At 42.4% G+C, this 22300-nt stretch overlaps 1 long non-coding RNA gene across 1 annotated transcript in view; it reads left to right on the top strand.

Annotated features, from left to right (window-relative positions):
- Positions 1-22168, top strand: part of LOC137892015 (uncharacterized) — a 37457-nt gene extending 15289 nt beyond the window's left edge. Inside the window, exon 3 of the long non-coding RNA XR_011105391.1 lies at positions 21987-22168. This is a non-coding gene — a long non-coding RNA (uncharacterized lncRNA). The remainder of the gene's footprint in view (positions 1-21986) is intronic.
- The last annotated feature ends 132 nt before the right edge of the window (positions 22169-22300 follow it).

Genomic DNA, 22300 nt, shown 5'->3' with positions numbered 1-22300 from the left:
CGTCAGTGACCCTGGTGCAATCGACAAAAAAAAAAGAAAAGAAAACCTGCGCCGGTGGATGATCAAGACAGACATCTATCATTTCCTCTCACACCTTCTAAGACGTCTCCGACACTTAGGTGCAAATGTATTTTTTTTTTTCTCCACTAAATGTGTGTGTAACTTCTGCAAGCTGGCTGACTTTTTTTCTTTTCTTTTCATGGTGTTGTGAGAATGTGAGGAAGAAAAGGGGGCAAAAAGACATTAGATTTTTTTTTTTTTTTTTTTTTTTTTTTTTGTTCCATCATTAAGCTGTGTCTGGGAGATGATGTGCTAGCCGTATGTGGTCCAGGGGAAGTATTTATAGCCCTGCTGGAATCTCGCTGTGCTGCGTTGATAGCAGAGATAATGGGAGAGAATGGGACGCAGCGAACTGTTCTAATGACACCAACAAGACAAGAGAACAGCGAGGATAAATAAATGTTAGCCATTTTCTCTTGCAACATCATTTGCATTTTTTCTTGTTAAGGTCACTTATAGACTCAGACAATAACAACGAGGGGGGGGGGGGGCTCTTGCCGAAAATATAAAATCAGAAATAGCAAAAAACGGAACTACTTAGTATGCAAGTAATTGATTTTATTTCCTAATAGTGTGACATTTAGTTAAAGATAGTTTTTTTTGTGTTGTAATTTTTAGCCGCTTTAATTCCCGCGTAGCTGCTTGAGTGGCTTTCCGTGTGAAATAGGGGGAAATACAAACAAGATTTCACTTCATTACACAGGAACAAACTGTACAGAAATTGCACTTACTTATGGAAATGACTGTTAAACATGCGCCGCATTACGTGCTCTGCCTGTGCCGGAAAAATGCCTGGAAACATTAAAGCGTGAGCGTACGAGTGCAGACAGTGAGCCGGCAAAGGAGGACCAATTACCAAGGACTGAGTTTGAGGAGCGCTGTTCCCAGGGATGATCAAAAGGGACAACTGATTAAAGAAATACATTGACCTTAAAATGGGCCTAATTTAATCAGCCGCCGTTTCAAAAACCGTGGAACGACACGGAGGCTCACTGTATCACCTCGCCCAAATCGTGTTCAAACTGCTGACGGATCTAGCGGATCGGCTGGGGTCGTGTGCGCAGACGATAACTTTTATGTCATACTTCCATCTGACAGTAGTTGCGGTAACTTTGTGAAAGAGTGGGTCATTAGTGTAACCTCTGGGCCCCGTTTTTCAGCCGGAAGGTAATGAGAGACAAACAGCACGGTCAGCAGTAGGCATAAGTGCTGGGGTTTATGGGCAGTGTGTTGTGTCCCAGGTTAACACTGATGCCACCATTTAGAGCTCTTGTGTTTTAGCACCCGCCTGCTAATTGAGATGACAAAGGCCATAACAATGACATTGTTGGCCCAAACGGCCCTCTCTAGACCTGCGTCTGGCTCCGGTCAAGGACGTCCAGCAGGCTGTAAGTGCAACCTTGGAATTTAAGACGGTGCCTGAGACCGTCTTCGCGTATCTCGGAAAAAAAACAAACAATTAGCACGGCTCAGGTGGGTCCGGCGCACATTCTCAGACCCTTTTTTTTTTTTTAAGTGCCAGAAGTGCACCGCTTGTTTTTTGTTTGTTTTACTTAAAGTCACATAAACCACATCCTCCACGCACAACAACAATAGCACATAAACTGCTCTGGGGGGGGGGGGAGAAAGAGAAAAAAAAAAAAAAGCAACTAGAATGGATATTGGTTTTGTTTGTTTTTTCAAAAATCAAGTGAGATTACCTTATTTGTCATTTATGCTTCTCATTACACACCGAGGCATCCTTGTAAATAGGCTGCTGCTGTAATATGAAACAACATCAATTGACACCCCATAAAACATATATATAACGTGTTAACAAGAGATATAAACAAAGGCCAGCTGTTGAATTATCTTTGACTATCCTAAAACTGTGTTTGTGATCAATTAAGGCTCAGTCTCACAATTTCACGTCGACAACAGGATGTCTTCTGTCGCCAATCTAATAATAGTAATGCACATGGCGGAGTGTTTTTGATTAACATAATGGGGAAAAATAGCCCACGTAATTTATCTTCTAAGTCCGAGGGAGAGAAAGCCAGATTGGAGCCCGAGGACTCAATCCACCTCAACATATGCTGCCATTGTACGTCTCCGAACGCGGAGCATCTCGAGCCTCGTTCCCATGATATTTATCGAAAAACATTTGACTTTATGAGCTGCATACTTAATGAATGCCTATCGATGGCGCGGCTCAGCAGATGAGGCTATAATTCCGCGTGTAAGTATCGCAATCACATGTGGGTCCGTAATGCTTCTAATTGTGATCTATTCCAATTTCTGTTTTCGTCAGTCCTGCGCCGAGGCTGGGGAAAACGCAGGTCTGCTGCACCGCCATTTACTTTGTTAATTTGCAAGCTATTATCGAAAGATATGTGTGCACAGTGTAGTCATTTACTTGCTCTTAGTATTTACTTTTTCTACCCTAACCCCATTTGTACACGCGCAATCAGAGAGGCAGGAATCCTGATCTGTGCGGTTAACGGCTGGTCAACTTAACAAAGCCACCTTTTTTTTTTTTTTCTTTTTTTTTTTGGAGATTTAAGCTTCTGTGTCACATCCTTACAGCCTGATATTATGAAATCCTCCGCTGCAAACACGTCGCTGTGAGGGAGATGTTGATGTCTGGGTCCGGCTTTATACCCAGCAAAAAGACAAACATAATTCAAATGCATTGCCTGGCTTATCTTATCTTGTATGATAGGAAAAACAAAACCCGGGGAGTAAAATCTCATTCATATATTTGTCTGAAATCAGATCTGCAGTTGCTACTTAACGCTAGTCCATTGGTTTTGTCTGAGTGATTCACCTATCGGAGGAAAGTTAGATGTATTCCACTGATTGTCTAGCTGCAAGGAAAAATCCATCTCGGAGCATCCTGCGGCTGCTGGGCCTTTTTATTGACATATCAGATGGGACATTGGAGGAGAAATTGGCCTCATTTGTTTCTCATGTCACCTTAATGGCAGATCTCTTTCAAGGGGCAAAGAATTGACAGGCCCCCGGTCTCAGTGAGCAAACAGCCAAACCTAGTTTATTGGTTTCCTCTTGCAACCACTCTGCCTAATGTGGCCGGCTAGAACAGCCTCCAAAGTTGAAAAGATCCCCCCCCCCCACCCCCCCAGAAAATATTAATCAAGTCCTCCTGACTGATTTGTCTTTGCATGATAAATTAGCTTGGAAAAGGGACAGTGTTGCTACAGCCCCGGGACATTTATCACACGTGCACACCGAGTTGGGATTCCAGGAGAGAAAACGAGTGTGCTGACAGAGTGGAAGGGTCAATTAGACCTTTTTTTCGTGTGTGTGTGTGTGTGTGTGTGTGTGTGTGTGTGTAGAGCATCTCCAGAAACGGTGACGTTCTCCGTTTTGAGCGAAGTTTTCATACGACAACCGCATCTTCCACAGTTGGTTATCCACCCGCCGTCGATACTTTTTTACCAATCATTTCCCTCCTTCGGCAGCGTTAGCGTCTCGTTTTTTTTCCCCGGGCTTGATTGAAGTTTCTGTGCGTCACTTGGAAGTGAACAGGTGTCAACCTAGCGCAGGCACCTCGCAGATGGCAGCATAATTAGCATTGATTCTGGCAAGGCTTTCACAGGCCGGGGTCTAGATGGCCGTGACGACCAACTAACCTCCCCACCTCTTGATGGGCTACCTCTGGGACAGATCGAAGCTCATTTTACTCCTAGAGCGGTGCACACTCTTTAGTAGCACACACCATCTGAGGCACACGATTCCTGCTGTATAGCCTGTAGAGAAACAACTGACAGGTGAGTGAAATAAGCCACGACAGGCAATGACTTCAGGTGGAAGTGTTTCTTTTTTTTTCTTTTTTTATTTATTATGGTTCCAACTAATACTCATTTTCAGTCAGTACGGTCTGCAAAATGTCCCAAAAAAAGTGTAAAAATCCCCATTGCAATTCCCCAAAGACCAGATTTAAATGACTTAAATATTTAGTGGATTATCAGAAATGTTGGAGATACATTTTTTCTGTCAATTAGCTCATTGATTAACCTACCAATCATCTCAGCTTCGTTGTTGATCTTAGTCCAGATCAATGTAATGATTCATGATATAGACTAATCTTAATCTAGATCTATCTATCTATCTGTACGTCAATCGATCCATCCTCTTATTAGATCAACATTCATGAATATATATATATATATATATATATATATATATATATATATACGGTTTTAGACGTATTTTTCCATCATTTCGTCAAGAATTTCAGATTGATTGAGACTGAATTTCAGTGAGCCTCTAAACAAGAATTTGTGAATTAAAGCAACGCAGTAGAAAAACGATAAATATTATAGTACACAATGCTGATTGACTGAAGGATAGACATAAAAAATGTGGCAGCATCCTTCAAAAAGCGGATTATTCTGCAAGCGCGTCAACATTCATGCCTCGGCACGCCTCCTCTCGCGTTGTGTTTTGTGCGTTGCGGATTGTGCGCTGGATCAGGCCGGCCTCCGCACTTCCTGCACTTTTGAAATGGATCTCATCTAATCTCATTTCACCGTGTCAAATTGCAGCGTGACATGCTGTTTTACTCCGTAACGTTCGGTCGTAGTGAACCAGCTGACTGCGTCCGATGCGAAGGAGTCCCCTTGTTATTATGAACCACTTGTAGCGGCGCTTGTGTGTGTGTGTGTGTGTGTGTGTTTGTGTGTGTGTGTGTGTCTGTGGGGTTGTTGTCAGAGCCGGTGGGTCACGGCAGACATGTTGGTCACTAATACAACACACGGGGAAAAATTGCTTCCGATGCAGACGTTTTGTTTTCGCTCTTGTATTTCGCCGTGTTCAATCCATTACAGAAACATTTTGCGAATTGCCAGGCTAAATTTACACAAAGACCTTTTTTTTTTTTTAATAACATCCGGCGTAGCTTGAACCGCGGAATCACAGCGATCTAAATGTCTTTATATTACAGCGACCAAATGCGGAACATAAAACAGAAACACACATCGGTTACTTATTATAGTCGGTAGCAATAATATAATTGATGACCTCCGGTGCATTTTATCCCTTTTTTCCCTCTATACTGTCAGCAGTCGGTCCTTAACAACGAGAACCACCCATGCTGTATACTGCACTGGTCAGGTGTCAGGATTCATTATATTTGGCTGACATTTGCATAATGCAAGAGGCATCAAATTAGATTTGCATAATTCCTTTGATTACACTTGTTATTAAATGTGAGTGACATTGATTTACAAAACGGCCTTATATAAGGTTAATGGCTGATATCACCTTCTTGCTCTTCCTCTGTCTCTCCTCAGTCATCGGGAGGCTTTGTTCGGCGTGTTATTTATGTTTCCCGCGGCCTGATACCGTACGCGCCTCTGCCGCCGCCTCTGTGCTTCACGCCGCCTCTCTGTGCTCGAACTGCCCTCTCCTACCAGGTTTCTGTAATTATGTAAGGCAGAAAGTAATTTAAAATGGGATGAACAGCCATAACATGGTGTGCCCTGGCCCATTTAAGCACATTTACGTGGGCCATTATTGACAGACGACTAAGTGTCATTTGTCAAGGAGGCAAGAATTGACAGGGCTAAGAAACGGAGTGAAGTAACGGTCAATCAGACCTACTTTACAGTCATAAGGGGGGGAAGGAGGAAAAAAAGCGGACTTCTCCTGTTTTTTTCCATTTTCTTCTGGGAGGAAGCGTAAGATCATAATACCTATTTTCATAATAATACAAACAGCCTGTAGGCTACAGAATAAGAAGGGAGAAAAAAAAACCGGGCCATACTCTGTGTATCTGTGCATTGGCTGTCAGAGACGGAGGGGTTTCAATCTCTTTCCATTTCATCCTGATAGCTCTGCCTTTTATTACCGAGGGACAGGAACGTTTCCCGAGGTAAAAAGGAGTGCACATTTCCCAAGATAAAGTTGGAGGTTTACAGCTATTTCCAGCCGTAATGTATTATACCGTTAAAGCAATGATCAGGTAGTGTTGGATGAATGGGAGATGTTCAGCACCATTACTGCCTGGCACATCAGTGAGGCATTATTACATTATCGCTGCTCTTTAGTAGGAGATTGGGTGTGTGACCGGGTTCTGAATACACTCATCCCGCTCTCCACGGCGTAAATTGCAGATTGGCTCATTGACTTCAATGATAAAATGTAAAAATTGCCAGTAAAGAGAACATAGACTCAGGTTACTCCTTAGCTGTTTGTCAACGGCAGATGTGACTCAGTTGGTGCAGAGCATGTTAAAGAGTTCCATCTCCCAGAAGTCAATGTCATTTATGCCTGAAACTGCTAAAGCAATAGCTCATCTTGTCTCTGGTGTGTCATACTACACTGCCTTTTGTCTGAGATTAAAATTTGCTCCGGTGATGGGCTAAAATCCAAAAAAAAAATGTCACTTACAGCCATGGAGCAAAAGATTTACTAACAGAATGTGTTGGAAGGGCTCATTATACAATGACATGTTAATATTTATTCAATATTTAAAATTAGATGCACTAAAAAGCTGTTCACTCTGTGATCTCCTCACACAAATAATTAACAAATACGAGACATCTTTGGGATAATTTGTGTTGATAATTGACAGCTAATTAATTAAATAATAATGCGTCAGCCATCCATCCCACACACACACACACACACACACACACACCATGTGTTCAATGTGCGCTTTAGTGCCACATCAAAGAAAAACCTGCGAGCGTTATTATTCTGCTTATTAGAACCTGGGCAGGTTATTCTGGAAATGGATACCGCTAATGTTATTTCGCGTGACAACTCCAGAAAAAAACATTAATCCATGATAATTACCTCGGAAGGAAGCAAATAAAGACAAAACTAATGGTGGGGTTGATCATCAATTTCAAACATTCGACTCAAACGCCCTACATTTTTATGCAGGAAGCGTCCAGTTGCCCGTGCTTCTGCTTTGAAATGCCTTTTTAAGTGTATATTATCCTGTCCTTGACTGGGGAAGTGCTAGGAGAAATCATTAAAGCAAATTAGACTATTAACATCCTAAAGAGCATTTATCTTGTGGATCAATAGGCTCTCATCTTCTTTAGAGGACCCTTCGGTGTCCTAAATCCATTACGAGCCACGATCACGAGGATAGAAAATTCATTACATGCAGAATAATTATTGACACCATAGGCGCCGATAACGATTCCGATGGCATATCTTTTGCACTTTTTAGAGTATTTGTTAAAAACCCAAAAAGACGTCTTGAGCTGAATTCGTTAAAGTTTGCACACACACGGGGTCTCAGGAGAATCCAGCCGTTCACTGAAGAGGATATTTAAAGCATCCTCTCGGAGACAAACTCTCAGTCTCTTGGCGTTGACGCGCTTGTCGTAGATCAAGCAACACTTCACCATATGATTCTCCCTGCTTTGTTGACTGTGTGTGAAGATGCCATACACCGGGAATGGATTGGATCTGCACTCTACCGTCACCGGATCTGCGACGCTCCAATCAACACGCAAGATGTTCAGACAGTTGCAGTTGCATCACTCCGCAGCGCCCCCCTGCGTTGTGACGTCACGGCCGCCTCGTTGGCGTTCCGTGCACGCCGCTCGCGTTTGTTTCTCTTGGACTTGTCGACGAGATAAATCGACACATACACGTGTTTTTGTCGCTCTCGCTATTATCCGGGCCTCTCTATTGTGTGTCAAATATGCATTTAAAGAAGTGGGAAGAAAGGAATAATGAGATTTCACGTGGCCCGGGAGTCAACGCGCACACAAATCAACCCGAGCGGCCGCCTTTTGACGTGATGTTGATTTGATGAACATGACGCCGCGGCACCATTATCTCTGCCCGGGCCGTCGCCAGTATGTTGACCGAGAAGGGTATTGTTCGAAAAACCATAAATCTCACCCCCTTGCGTCGTGCCAATAATGGCCCTAAATGGGGATAAAATGACTCTCCCTTTCTCTTCAGTTGTTATGCTAAAAACTGTAACCCTAAAGTGACCGCCGCCACGCATAATACGCTGCAACCGTTTGTTGTGCGCTGAAAAGGCGAAGCGGGAGATCCTTCTGTTCCCCATATGGCCCCATTGTCTTGGTAATGCCGTACCATGCCCCCCCCCCCACCATGCTCCTGGCCCTGCTGGTGGAGAATAAAGTGTTGGTTTCACAGAGGCGAGCAGGAGGCCTGTGGACACAGAAGTGTGTAAGATGTGGGGGCTGCCAGTGCGCGTGGCCGGTCGATTCCCCCACCCCCCCACCCCCCCCCCCCCACGGCCTGCGACAAGCCAGCTGGAGAAATGGGGGAAAGTGTTCTCAGAGCAATGGAGAGGAGGAATTCTGCACCACAGGAGGATGTGTTTGAAAAGTTTTGCCGGCTTGTAATTAGAAACGGGGGTGGGGGGGGGGGGGGGGGGGGGGGGGTGCGCGTCTAGTTCCCAGCCTATTGATGAATTATATCGGCCATTTATTTGATGACACGTTCCCTTTCACACAAAGTTCTGATCCAATTATGAAATTCAGTGTCGATCAATTAAAGCGGCCATGAATTTTGCATTGCTAATTATGTAAAAAAATAAAATAAAAAAATGTTGCAATGTGTCAACTTTGCATCCATTGGATTCATATAAAACATCGTTTTTTTTATTTTTTATTTGTGCTGTTGGACACACGACCATCGACAAATAATTACAACAACTCCATCAACAAATAATTGTAAATATTTGAATTTATTGATTCATTAGCTGTTTGGCACAGCAGCGGCGCTTCACTCTAGCTGCTTGCTTTGTGTTGACTGTGAGGATGTGAGGATGTTCCCTCCATAGCCTCCGTTGTGTGGCCGCCGGTATCACTCAAGCTAAACTAATCAGTCGAGGAGTTGCTGAGTAGACAACAAACCGCCCTCGTGCTAAAATCAAAAACAGACCATTGAAACACTAACTGGCCCCACACTTCAACCTGTACTTAGTACACACACACACACACACACACACAGAGCTGCAACCAACAGTTATTTTTATTATTAATCTGAAAAGTTTTTTTCTAATAAATAAATAAAAATCGCGAAAAATGTCACATCACAGCTTCTCAGGGGCGGATGTTACGTCTTTAAATGTGTTTTTTTTTTTCGTCTGCCCAACAGTCCAAAACTCAAAAGATATTTGGTAAATTATGTTAGAAGAATGACATTTGTACTTAAAAATGACTTTATGGATGAATCAGTTATCAAAATAGTACTCCCATTTATTAATTGACTAATCTTTTGCAAGTGAAAAGCCTTATTAGTGCACACGCACTACACAATACATGTTATTTTTTGACTAATCTTATATTTACCCCTCTTGCGTCTCTTTTGTCCGTCCTTCCTCCTTTTGTGTCTTAATAAACAGTTGGACATAATGAGAGCTCAGTGGAGACATGGACCAGAGACTTTGTGAGGACACAGCTGGATGCTTTGGGAATGCAAGGGTCACCTGGTCAATGAATACGAAGGCCCCTCTTATTATAAGTTTGTCAATGACAAATAACAAACTGTTGGTATATGAAATGCTCCGTTGTATCATTTTTGTGGAGGACAAGGGACATTTTAAGCTTGGCTGCCTGTACACTAGCCTTTGAGCTGGCCCTGGAAAAGCTGTTTGTTTGACCCTAAGGAGTGAGAATTGACAAAGCAAGCCGGGAGCATTTGTTTCATCTGCTAAGCCATAGATTGAAAATGATTTCCCAATGCCCCGTTTGAGATCCCTTTGAAGGGGGTCATCAATTATTTCCAGATACGTGACACAATATTGTACCTATTTTACTGACCACTGCTTTCTGGTTGGTCAGATAGCATCTCTTTTATCAGCCCATTATTGATGGTGAATGGAAGCACAGTAAACAGACCTGTGGGTTTATTTCCACTTTCTCTCTGCCAGGGTGCTGCAGCGGCTCTTCAGGGTTAGGTTGTGAGGTCAATATCACGGATGGAAAAAGATACCAAAAAAAAACCACAATACGGCCGTGTTACATGAATATTTCAAGAGCTGAAACTATCAGTTGATTCATCTGTTAGGTGATTTTAAAACACTTTATTTGATTAATTGTTATTTTTAAAGCAAAAATTCACTGGTTCCAGCTTTTCAAATTACAGTAATTTGCTGTTTTTTTCCTCATAAATGACAGTTAGCTGGATGTCTTTTGAGGTTTGGGCCTTATTGTACAAAAGAAGACATTTGAGGACACCCCCCTTTTGGACTCACTCGTTCACAGCATATTTCACTATTTCTGACATTTTATAGACAAAATGATGAATTGGCTAATTGAGAGAAAAGTGCAGATTAATCGATAAGGAAAATAACTGTTAGTGCTTTTGTAAAAAAAATAAAAAATAATGCCTCCAGCTGCAGTCACAACACACTAATACATGTTTATTCAACCCATTTCTAGGCACATACATCACACAGAAGAAGAAGGGAAAAAAAGACAACTAGAACAATTGTAAGACATTCATATACAATAAAACTCTTTTAGGCAATGCTGTTTAATCTTCATTTTGCTGGGAGAAGTGTGAGTCTGCTGAAAGCACACTGGTTTTTTTTTTCTGTTTTTTTTTGAGCAAATGGAGTTCTAAATTGCTTTTTTTAAGTACCACGCGCCAGGGTAATGTCTAGAGGTACCGACACAGCATTCCGGTGGCAATGATTTATGGTGTGGGGCAGCCACAAATTGACTTGTATGCAAGAAATGTAAATGGAAGTGGGACATTTGATGGAGAAGCTCATTTCCAGCCTTAAATGTTTTAAATTAACCACACAAACTCACAAGGCAAAATGTTAATGGGCATTTTTCACTTCTTTTTTTTTCTCCCCCCCCCCATTCCTTTTTTTCCCCACCCCACTTGACTTAATCTACATTACAGGTCAATTTGTTATACAAACAGTAATGTTGCTCTAGATTTGCAAGGATCAATGGATTTGACAAAGGGGATTCATTCCAGGAAATGAACCTTTTGAAATTAGCCAGGGAACGAGGTAAATATAGGAAATGATATATGTTTAGCGCAGGACAGTGTGAATTACATGAAGGTGGCAAGCAGAACAAAGGAAGCCGGAAACAGACCAACAAAGACAGCAGTGCAAATTCACTCATCCCTCGACTGCAAGAAGATTTTCTTGCGGTCCTGATCTGTTTGTTCTTTGTGACAAATCAGTAATAACTGTATTTCATTCTTCATTAGAACTGAGAATCACAATCTTTCTAACTTTTTATTCATTCGCATCACGAGAGTGTGAACCTGGATAACGGGGTGGAGGAGTGAAACCTGCCCTCGGGCTGAAGAAGAAGAAGTGGCCTAGAGGGAGAAATTGTTTTCTAATAACAAGAGCTTCTGGTCCCCCGAGGGACAATTACAACCTTAGCTCCCATGTCAAAGTAAAAGCCGCTTTCAAGCTGCTCCTTTTCATAACGCCATCATGTTTGCCCCCGAGATGTGCCCACGGTCTCCACGTGTCTCTTGTCTCTTTATTTCCCTCTATCACTATTGATTGAGGGGGCCATTTATATTCACAGTAGGGGGTCTTAATTATGAGTGTGAGTGAGGCCGGCCAAATAGGGCTAAGTGGTAACAGGGGGCCAATGCCTCTGCCACGGGGCTCTTTACCTATTTAACATTCAGTGCCTCACTGCGTGATCATTGGCAGTACACTTATAAAATCAACGTTGCTCAGCGGAATAATAACAGTTTTTTTTTTTTTCTGAAGTGGCTTCGGTTAAGCTTGAGGCACGGGGAAAAAAAAGAATTGGGATTACAATATATATATATATATATATATATATATATATATATATATATATATATATATATATATATATATGGTGTCACACAGGGAACGCTACGTTATACCGTTTATGAGCAGTCATTTGAAAAACAACAACTCTATTCTTGCTTTTTAATTAACAACTGTGCTTTTTATGGGTGTCTTTTGTGATGCTCAGAGATTCCTGGATTGTGTGTTTTGTTTGAAGACTTGTTTTGAGAAAACACACTTAATAACTACAGTGAATGCTTTTTTTTTTTTTTTCTTCAAGTCATAATGTTTCTAGTCTGGATTATCTACTGCTAAGTGAAAGTATTACAGAATTCACATCCATTTGCTCTTTTTTTTTTTTTTTTTTTTTTTTTTTTCCCCCGTGAGAATCGCGGCATTGAGAGTTTGCCTTCGTCTTTAATTTAAAATCCCTTTTTTTTTTTTTTTTTTTTTTTGCAGTTTGGCAAACTGAGACCATCCAGCCAGTAAATGTTCTGGGTGAGTGTTAAGTCTCTACATTTCAGTCAGCCAGGGGGAAATGAGCTCAAGCACGGCTCCTAGTGTTGTGGTAGCTTCAATCTGTGTAGATCACACATACAAAATAAAGCCCTTCATTTTTTTTTCTTCTTTCTTCCAGGCTTCTCACGGTACAAATTCTTCCTTAAATGACAAACTGGCAGACAGAACGGCTGAATACTTAACTGATTACTCGTTCGCTTTCATACGCTGGACTCTTAAATACGCGGTAACAGCTTTTGATTAAGAAACAATCTTTCAGTTGTAGTCGCAGTTTTGCAATGACTCCCCTTCTTTTTGACGTCTGACCCAGCGGAAGAGCGTTTGGGTTCAAGGCCTCTCTCTGTGTGGCATTGCTCAGCGGCGGTGTGGCCACCGTGGTTGAGGCGGTGGTCCACGGGGGTCACGTGGTGCCCGGCTCATAGGCCTCTCTGTATCTGCACTCGCTGACAGGGGGGACATTGTGTTCCTCTTTTTTTCTTTTTTCTTTCTCCGCTTTAACCAGTCAGCCATGGCTTACATGGTTTGTTGTGGCCCCAAGATCAGAAGGAGGAAGCTGAATAATGTCTTCCTATTCTTTAAGGGGAGAGCCACGGTTGGTTGATTATAGAATAGCTTTGACAGACCAGAGGGAACTATGGCTTTTGTCCAATTCCCCACACAAAGAAAGGTAAGTTTAGAAAGAGCTTGGGTTGGCTTTTTTTTTTTTTTTAAGCAGATGCTGGCTGGCCTCCTCCTCATCACGCCATCATAAACTTATAATGCCTTCAGGGAGTCCCACCTATGCCGGCTGTCAAAGGACAAGCAGCACCTCGCGCTCTAAAAATAAGGCCCGAGTCATTCTAACCCAAGGCCAGCGTGAAGCGGATTCAGAGTTCAGACCGAAATCTCAATTATTACCGTCGTCAGAGAGGCAGATGTCATCTGATATTCATTCTGAGCAAATTCTACTACATTTAGTAAAGTCTACTCTTAGGCACATGTGACCACACACACACACACACACACACACACACACACACACACACGCAGACAAAGACCCGCAATCCACACAGTCTGTGAGAATTAGCATTTCATTCATTGTTACAAGGGTCCAATATGTTTCCAGAAGTGCCGCCATACTGAAACAAGTCCCTTTTTTTTTTTTTTTACAAAACAGAGCCCGAGGGCTTCGGTGGGCCTGACTCCTGGGACCCCCCCGGCAGCCCTCCACGGCCTATTTGTTCAGCAGAATCTGTTGTACTGTCACAGCAGGCCTGTCACAAGTGAAATCATTTAAATGTCCGCGATCCTGTTATTTCAGCAGACTGGCTCTGGACGAGTCGGGAGGGGTAAGCGGAGCGGCCTGGTGAGGCAGTGGTCCTGCGGGAGCTGATTTGGTGGCTCTCGCCCTTACGCAACAATAACAAACTCTCATAATGAACGTCCTGGGTATTCCTCATTGTACATTCAAATTCAGCACTTTTTGAATATGTGATGAAGGCTTCTTAATACCGCTCATTATAACCAACTGAATAAATCATTCTTAAAAGTCGCTCCTAATCCGTCACGGTTGTTATTATTATTTTTATTTCTTGTTGAATTAATGTCCAACACGAACAAAATCACAGATCGCAAATTCAAAACTGCTCCGTTTGCCTCTGACAAATTGTTCTTCTGTAATATTTCAAGTTGCTTGTAATACTTCAAGTGGGACAGAGTGGACAGAAAGGGTTCAAGACCACCAAAAGCAGTTTGATGTCGGCGTGTAATGGACCTGTCAGCTCTGATGGATTTTTTTTTTTTTCAACTCCGCGGTGTTGTTTGTCCCACTACAGACGATAGAAAGCTAAGGAGACCGCCATTGCCGGTTCTGTCTGTGTGGGCATGCGCACCTTGATCAATAGTAAAAAAAAAAAAAAAAAGTATCTGCGATCGCACCAAAATATATAATTGCATGAAGGGAAATACGATGCGGACTGCTCTTAGGGTGATTTCTCATAAACATAAAAGCTGTTTTGGAGGATTACAATCAATGGTGCAACGCGACCCACCACGTTGATGATAGACCATCATTACAGATTGTTCGCTGTGAGTAATGGGACCGAAGCAAAAAACAGATAATGTGATTCAATAATATATTTGCTGAAATTGTGAAGAGAAAGAAATGGGGTGGGGGGGGGGGGTGGGGGGAATCTCTGGAGTTACCCAGAGGCCTTAATTAGAACTCGCCAGAACAGGGAGGATGCCACGAGATCACAACGGAGACTCCAGTCAGCTGATCATCCTCTAGCCTCCATGTGTGGTTGTGTCAGATTTTGAAACACAAGTGGCTCTCACCCCCCCCCCCCCCCCCCCCCCCCCCCCCCACCCCCCCCAATGTTTGGCGTAGACTCGCATTAAGATCGATGATTTGTTTATTAGATTTCCAATCACAATATAATGGCCTTGAAGCATTAGCTGCTGTAGGGTAGATGTGGCGGAGTGTGTCTGCTGAAGACGCCCCCCCCCCCCCCCCCCCACCCCCCCACCCCTCACCCTCCTGATTTCTTAGCTCTTCCTGTGAGTGTAAACAGACCAGAAAGAGAATTAAAAGAGATTGCGTCGCCGCTGTGTGCCACGCCACTGTGCAATTCCCGAGAGATAAACATTAAGCAAAAGGCAGAATGGCTGTGTGTGTGTGTGTGTGTGTGTGTGTGTTTTTGTTTTTTTTCTTTTCTTGCAGTCATAAAAGACCCCACCCTCTGAGACCGTTATTAGCCAGGATCCCGGGGAATGTCATATTAACAATGAATGTCTGGTAGCGAGGGAGATTGTCCTAAGTATGAGCCCGGCAGGGAGCTCTCTTTAACTCTAATTCACATTGAAATCAGATCACCCTGCTAAGATCTCATCAGCGTTATTACTCCGGGTGCCCAGCCGCCTCCTCCTCCACTGTCCAACGTGTGTCCTACCGAGCAAGGCAGGCCTCTGCCATCACATCACTCATTAGCACTCCCTCTTTCATTTCACATTCCTTAAACTAATGTCGATCAGTTCGAAGGAGGTGGGGTAAGAGGGTGGCGTATTATAACTCCTCTCTGCTTCCTGTTTCTCTTTTTCTTTTTTTTTTTTTGTCACTCAGACGGATAAAACCGAAAATAGTGATTCAAGGTTTTGCTTTGTTTTACAGTTGTTGAGTACAGCTGGTGTGCAGGATTACCTCCGGGATGTGTTTTATGTTTCCAGTAGTTTGTTCGGAATAAATTCCCATCTTGGCAGGCGAATAAAAGACGACCACTTACAGAGAATAAAGGAAGAGACATCCCAGTACTGGACAGGACCAGAAACCTCCACAACTAGTTCAATGATAGAAGATATACACTTGGTTTATTAAAGGTGCTTTTAGCTAAAAGCAACAGTAAATCCTACCTGCTTTGTACAAGAAAAGATCGTGTAAAATCTCAAGAGTCATGTTGCCGTAGCGCCACCTGTAGGCGCGATGCCATCAAGTTTGACACGAGTTGGAAGTGGAGCTTTAATTGCTGAAACGATTAGTGGATAATAATGATTGATAAATTGTTTGACATACATTTATTGGTTCCAGCTTCTCAAATGGGAGTCTTTACTTGTTTTTGTTTTTTTACGTCAGTCTTTAGTATTTACGTCACATCTTTGAATTTTAAACAATTGTTTTAACAAAACAAAGACATTTTAAGATATCGTCTGGCACATATTCCATACATGTTCCTCTATTCTCTGATATTTTATAGACAAAATCATCAATCAATTAATTATGAAAACAACAGAGTGATCCTACTTGCAGCTCTTTTGCTAATAAAATGTAATGAAAAGAAAAATCTGGTAGAATAATACAATCTGACTGAGGTTGCAACTATACAGAAAAACGTATCAACAATGTGTTAATGGGATGCCCCCCCCCCCCCCCTTAGTTGCCACATATGTATTGCTCTGTAGTACAGTAAACACTGACATAAGTTGTTTATACACGTGACATGTGCTCGCTAAATAAAAGGATACTTTTAAATTTAATAAGAACTGTACCGGATTCATGCAGAGCAGCTGCACTTTGCACACGAGCCTCTGTGGAGAGGCGTCACCGTAGAAACCAAAAAGAGGACTCCGGTTGGGTGTAATGTGTTTGGTTGTGGCTGAGAGACTGAGGGGGTCGAAGACTTCACTTGTTATACTCAGATGAATTGGACAGGCTACTAGAAGCGCCGAGGCTTCGGCGTCTTGATGGCAAACCTGATAGAGCAATGGGCCGTGGTGGCACCGAACATAGGCTTACATCGATAAAATGCAGCGTACTGTGTATACAGTATATATCCAACAAGATGTGTATTCAGTTGAAACCATTAAAATGCTGAGAGAACCCTATAGCATAAATGAAATTGTTGTACATACTCACTGGGCCCTGACCGACAAAATGGAGTGCAAATGTTAAGTACTGTGAGATGTAAAGTACAAACACATTATGGGCAGGTATTACCTTATAAAACACCGCAAAGCAGAGAGGAATGTGAACCGCCCGCTTTGTGCTGCTGTAGCTCCCCCAGCTTAATACCAAGGTCTGTTATTGTTTTCTGGAAAAAAAAGTAGAACGATTGGATATCATGTCATGACATTTAAGAGTAAAGCAGAGGGATGTGCTTCATGCACTGTAAAGCAGTCGTGTTTTTCTTTTATTATTTCTATTCATAAGTATTATTTTGGACCTCTAAGGACTTAGCTTGTTCTAGGTTTCAGGAATACATGGAAAAAAATATGCAGAGAAGTAAAGAAATACTATACCCACAACATGACCATGTGTGTATCAATTACTCTCGCTGTGTTCTCTTGAATTTGTAAAGAAAACTTGAAGAATCGAAAAACGTATAATAATATAATCTGTATAATCCCATTTATCCAGTCGCTTCCAGAACATGCATTTTCAGTAAAATTGTTCTATTTGACAAACTTCTGCATAAACAGTCTCACGCTTGTGAAGGCGGGGCTGCTTGTTGCAGCGGAAAAAGCGTGTTTTTATGAGCATAAAACTACATAAATGATACTTGGACTGTAATGCGCGAGTTTTGTGAGAACGTGACGTTTTGATATAGTTTTGCCATTGTTCATTATTAGAGACATTAATGTCACTTGAAAGCCCTAAAGATCATTTCTGTGCTGTACAGTTTAACATCCAGGCTTATTTTGATTATTTGAAGTAACATGTGAATTGTGTGTGTGTGTGTTTTTTTTTTTGTTGCTTTTAACAAGTGGAATTATGGTCCGTTTGACAACCATGTCTGACAACCCCTCAGTGGCATTAAAACCGAGCCCCATGTCATTTAACAATCTACCTCAAACTTTGCCACAGTCTCTAGTCTTTAGTCTTGAAGGGGGAATGCTCACTGATTTGTTACCACTCAGCAGTACTTTTCTTCTTAATGAATTTTTAATATCCTTAATGACAGCAGAAGAATGATGTCATTAGGAGTGAATGTTTGGAAAACGCTGACTTGAACTCTTTTGGACGACCATTTTTCTAATGATTTAATATAGATTAACGCCCCATAGTAATGAGCAGTTTGGCTTTGAGGAGGGGGGGGAGGGGGGGGGGGGGGCATTTAAAGTAAGACCCCACCATTCATTTGGCTGAACACTTTGAAAACTTTTTTTTTTTTTTAATTTTTTTTTTTTTTATGATCTATCACTCATTCACTTAATATGTGAAATGTCCTGTTTGACGTCAATGTCATTTAAGAGGAAGTAAAAGACAACAGGTTGTGTTACAACCATGGAGACGTAACGTCAAAGAGTTCACTTACACACATTCAGTTTCCGTTTCAGAGATGGAGTCTTGACACATTTCTCTTATCTTCCTACAACTACCTACATCCACTAATGCCGCGATCGTCTCCGGACGGAGCGGTAATGCCACGGAGGCAGAGAATTAAGATTGTGTCCTCCTGGTAATTTACCTACTGGACCTTGTGCGCTGGTGAAGTGTGAATCAATTTGTAAAGGATAGTTAAATTTCTATAACAACCTCCCCCTTCTTCACACTTGACTATCCCACATCAGCTATTAAAAATGAAAGGGAAAAAAAAAAAAAAGAAATCACGTGGCGCCTTATGAAGATGATCAAGGGGAAGGCCACTCGCTGGGAATGATAAAACGACTGGCTGCACTCTTACCCTTTTCTATTTTTTTTATTTTTGCTGAATGGACGACCTCTCCCTCTGTGTACTGTATGTGTGTATGACAAGCGCATGCATTAGGCCGAAAGATAAATAAACAAGCCTGGAATATGAAATGAATAAAACAAGAAGGAGGAAGCATGCTGGCTAGGACACTGATATCCCTTGGCAAAATGTTTTATCATATTCAGCAAAGGAAGAGCCTTTATTTTATTGATTTAGAAAAAAAAAAAAAGAAAAAAAAAAAATCCCAGAGGCACTAAAAGGAACAGGCAATGATTAATGTCCCTCTCAGAAAAAGAAATTATATGGAATAAATTAAACTACTGCGGCAGCAAATTGAAAAATAAGGATGTAAATGAGGTTTGAATACTTAATATCTTATAAAGAAAAATAGTCAATGAGGCCCAAAAATGATGAGGGATTGCCAAAGAAACATAATATTAACACTAATGACTGAGGGTAGATTTTCTGTACTGTCAGAATTCACCTGTCACAACTGATTTTCTGGCACAGGCATGAAAAATGAGGGCCGGCGTTTGAGGCGATTGAAGGAACTCCGCCTGTTCGCAGTGGAAGAAATAAGAACAGAAACAGATGAAGGTGTCATTAAGGACGTAAGATGTCTTCAGCACTTGCTCGTGTTACAGCCGTGGTAAATCTGAGAATACCATAAACAAAATCCTGAATGCTTCATCTGATGGGGATGCCAGCAAACGCTTCATTGTAATCACACATTGGCCTATTACCATAGCATGCAGGTTAGTGTGTGCATCACTGGAGTGCATTATGTTCGTATAAGGAGCTCATGTTTATCACAGGCTTCATCTCCAGGCTCCATCAAACCCAAGAGCACGTCTTTGTGTTAACGCAAAAATGATCTGCGCTTGATTTATCCAGCATTGTGCCGTTTTCTTTTTTCTTTCACCGTCAACGGAAAAGGTCAAAGACAGCTCCTGCGATATTTGTCATTCGCCACGTTTCCCCCCCCCCCCCGATACGTCCTCATCGCATTGTCTCAATTAAGTCGCGATCTGGAATCAAGTCGTTCCTCCAGCTATCGTTCACGTTAACAGTTAACAATGCCAGCACAATGAGAAGAAAGCCAAAAGCGAGAGAGAGAGAGAGAGGGAGAGAGAAAGAGAGAGGGAGAGAGATCTGTGGTGCGCTATCAGTCGAAGTCGTTGTAGAGTTGGCCGCCGGTCCTCCCCATCCATCAGAGGTGGGGTAAAGATGAGAGAGTGAAACGGGGCCTGGGGAGTGGCAGTCGGGTGCTTGCATTGCACCCCATTACTTCAGATGGATAGCAGAGGGGTGCTCCACATTAAACACTGTTCCCTCAGTCGGAACCTTTAATTATAACTCCTCAGTATCACTTACAGCAGCCCAGCACAGATGTTAAAAACCTTTTGCGGCTTGGTTACCCCACCTTACTTAATCTCAAGAAGGGGTGGGGTGGGGGGTGAAGATACAGATGGCATATCAAGAGTCTGAGGATATGCTTGATCTCTGACAACAGAAGTGGTTTTCCTGTTGGGGAGGGGGTGAAGGGTCTGTGTTTGTGTGTGTGTGTGTGTGGCGACCATTTTTGGGGTACATTTTAGCAAGCGAGTCAGAAGTTGCAAAGTCGCCATAAAAACTGGTGAGGGGTAAAAAAAAAAAAAAAAAAAAAAAAAAGAAGCATCGGAGCTCGTACTGTCACTAAAGCGGCGCAACCAATTCAGCAGGGAGCGAGACTTGTGCTCTTGGGCGGGGCGGGAACGCTGTAAATCAGCGCGCCTACGAGCAGCTCTGTTTACATATCGCACTCTTTGCTCTAGTCGGAAGGGTTCAGCAGCCCTTACATCACCCTGCCTCCGTGTATGGCTCATAAAACCAAAGAAGGGACATAAAGCCGGTTGTGGTTTGCTGTTGTGCTGTGGCAGCATTGTCGGAGTAGCACAACATGGAAACATCAAAAGGATACGTTGGCGCATGTGTATCCCGATGCACCAACCAACATGTGCAAAGATGGTTATTTTGTAGCTACGGACTCAAAGGTGATCTGTCGACACGTTCTCATTTCTGACTCTTCAAACAAGCACCGCTCGAAGAGTCAGAAATGAGCTGTGCGCTTGAAGCTGTGAAGCTCTAGTTATACATGTCCGCTCCTTACACGCACATGTGTATTTAAATTTGTATTCTTTTATTTACCTCAGGTGGATACCAGAAGTATTTACAGCAAAAAGCAGATGTACAACCTCAACAAAGCAAACACAAAAAAGAGGAGGATGAAGAAGAAGACACACACAGATTAAAAAAGAAAGATTGTGGGTTTTTGTCTCTAGATCTGTTTGAGATGGTGGTTGAATGGAATGGAATGGTGGATTGTCCTGTAGGGTTGATGTGAGCTTTTTCTAGATTTGTCTGGTCTGTTAACAGACTGAGCCAGCGCTGTGTTGGTCATTTTCGTTCCCGGTTTTCTTTGCCACAGTTTTGCGCTATCGGGAGGAAAGTTTGGAGATGATTTTTAAGTGAGGAGAGATCGCCCGGCAGACAGTTTCCACGGGTTACAACATATACTTAGTTTATAGTTGTATTGCACAACAAAACTACGTGGTTAGGGTTAGGAAAAGATCAAGTCTTGGGTTGAAATAGGTAAGTCAGCATATTTGATGAGTTAGGAGTGAGGTCTGTAGGGTTCAATATAAAGTCGTTGCTCCTCTTTAAGAACAGATTTTACTCTGGGTGAACCTGAGAGAGGTTAATATATACGAGATTCCTCCGTTATTGAACCTGGGCGTGTGCTGTTGTCCACCAAAACAGTCCTTAAATAAAGATTCTACAAGAACTACTTCTCTCAGTCGCCTGCATTAAACCGAGCAGGTAAACTCATGGGCAGAGAGCAGCAGTACATCCTACCTTTGCACTCCGATCACTGTGTTTGAATTACATTATACCGCAAGGAGCTCTACTGTATCTCAATGGGTAACCATTTAAAAGCTGTTACTTGGGGTGCAATTTAAAGCGGTGCCTGGGCAAATTACCTCAGCTGATGAGAAGATAGTGCGGGGGAAAAATACAAGTCGGGCTTTGTTTGGCGCCGTTACCGCTCCCTCCGCTCGTCGAGAGGTCGCAGCACACCTACCTCCTGCGTTTACGAGAGCCCACTCATTTCAAAATGCAATAAATTGCATCTGTGTAATCTTGTAAAACATTACTTACTGCTGTCACCTTCAAGTTTGCGATCACAAAACAAAAAAACGTTGCAGCGTGTTCCCCCTCCTTTCACAAACACCCCCCAAAAAAAACACTTTTAAAGGTTTATATTTAATCGCACATCCATATTTAACTGTATTTAGACTACCAATATGGAGTTATATTGGATCAGTATCAAGGTCATAAAGCTTGGTTGTTAACTCAGACTTCCAGACGTGTTGCTCACGACTCTCTCATCCAGCTGATTTTTACTACGCAGGATTTAATTAATTGACCTCTCGTATGCTCTTTTGTTGTCACAGGTCGTCCGTGGAGGTGATTTTATATGGGCCACAGAGTATTTGTGTCAGCGTGGAGTCAGGCCTGGATGTAAGGTGCCACACTCTAAAGGTTTGGTAAGTGTGATATCCTGACATGGAATCCATTTCCCTGAATCTATAAGCCTTGCCTGAGTGACTGTGTATTGTGTGAACAGATAACTCCCTCTCTCTCTCTCTCTCTCTCTCTCTCTCTCTCTCTCTCTCTCTCTCTCTCTCTCTCTCTCTCTCTCTCTCTCTCTCTCTTCAAACATTGGTTGCTGATGGTGCATGCATGGTACCTGAGCAAACGCCACCAA

The sequence above is a fragment of the Cebidichthys violaceus genome, unplaced genomic scaffold (genome assembly GCF_023349555.1).
Source record: "Cebidichthys violaceus isolate CVI_PGR_0920_01 unplaced genomic scaffold, fCebVio1.0.p SCAF_74, whole genome shotgun sequence".
NCBI lineage: Eukaryota > Metazoa > Chordata > Actinopteri > Perciformes > Stichaeidae > Cebidichthys > Cebidichthys violaceus.
The sequence above is the reverse complement of the archived record's forward strand: the minus strand, read 5'-3'. Positions and strand labels throughout refer to the sequence as shown.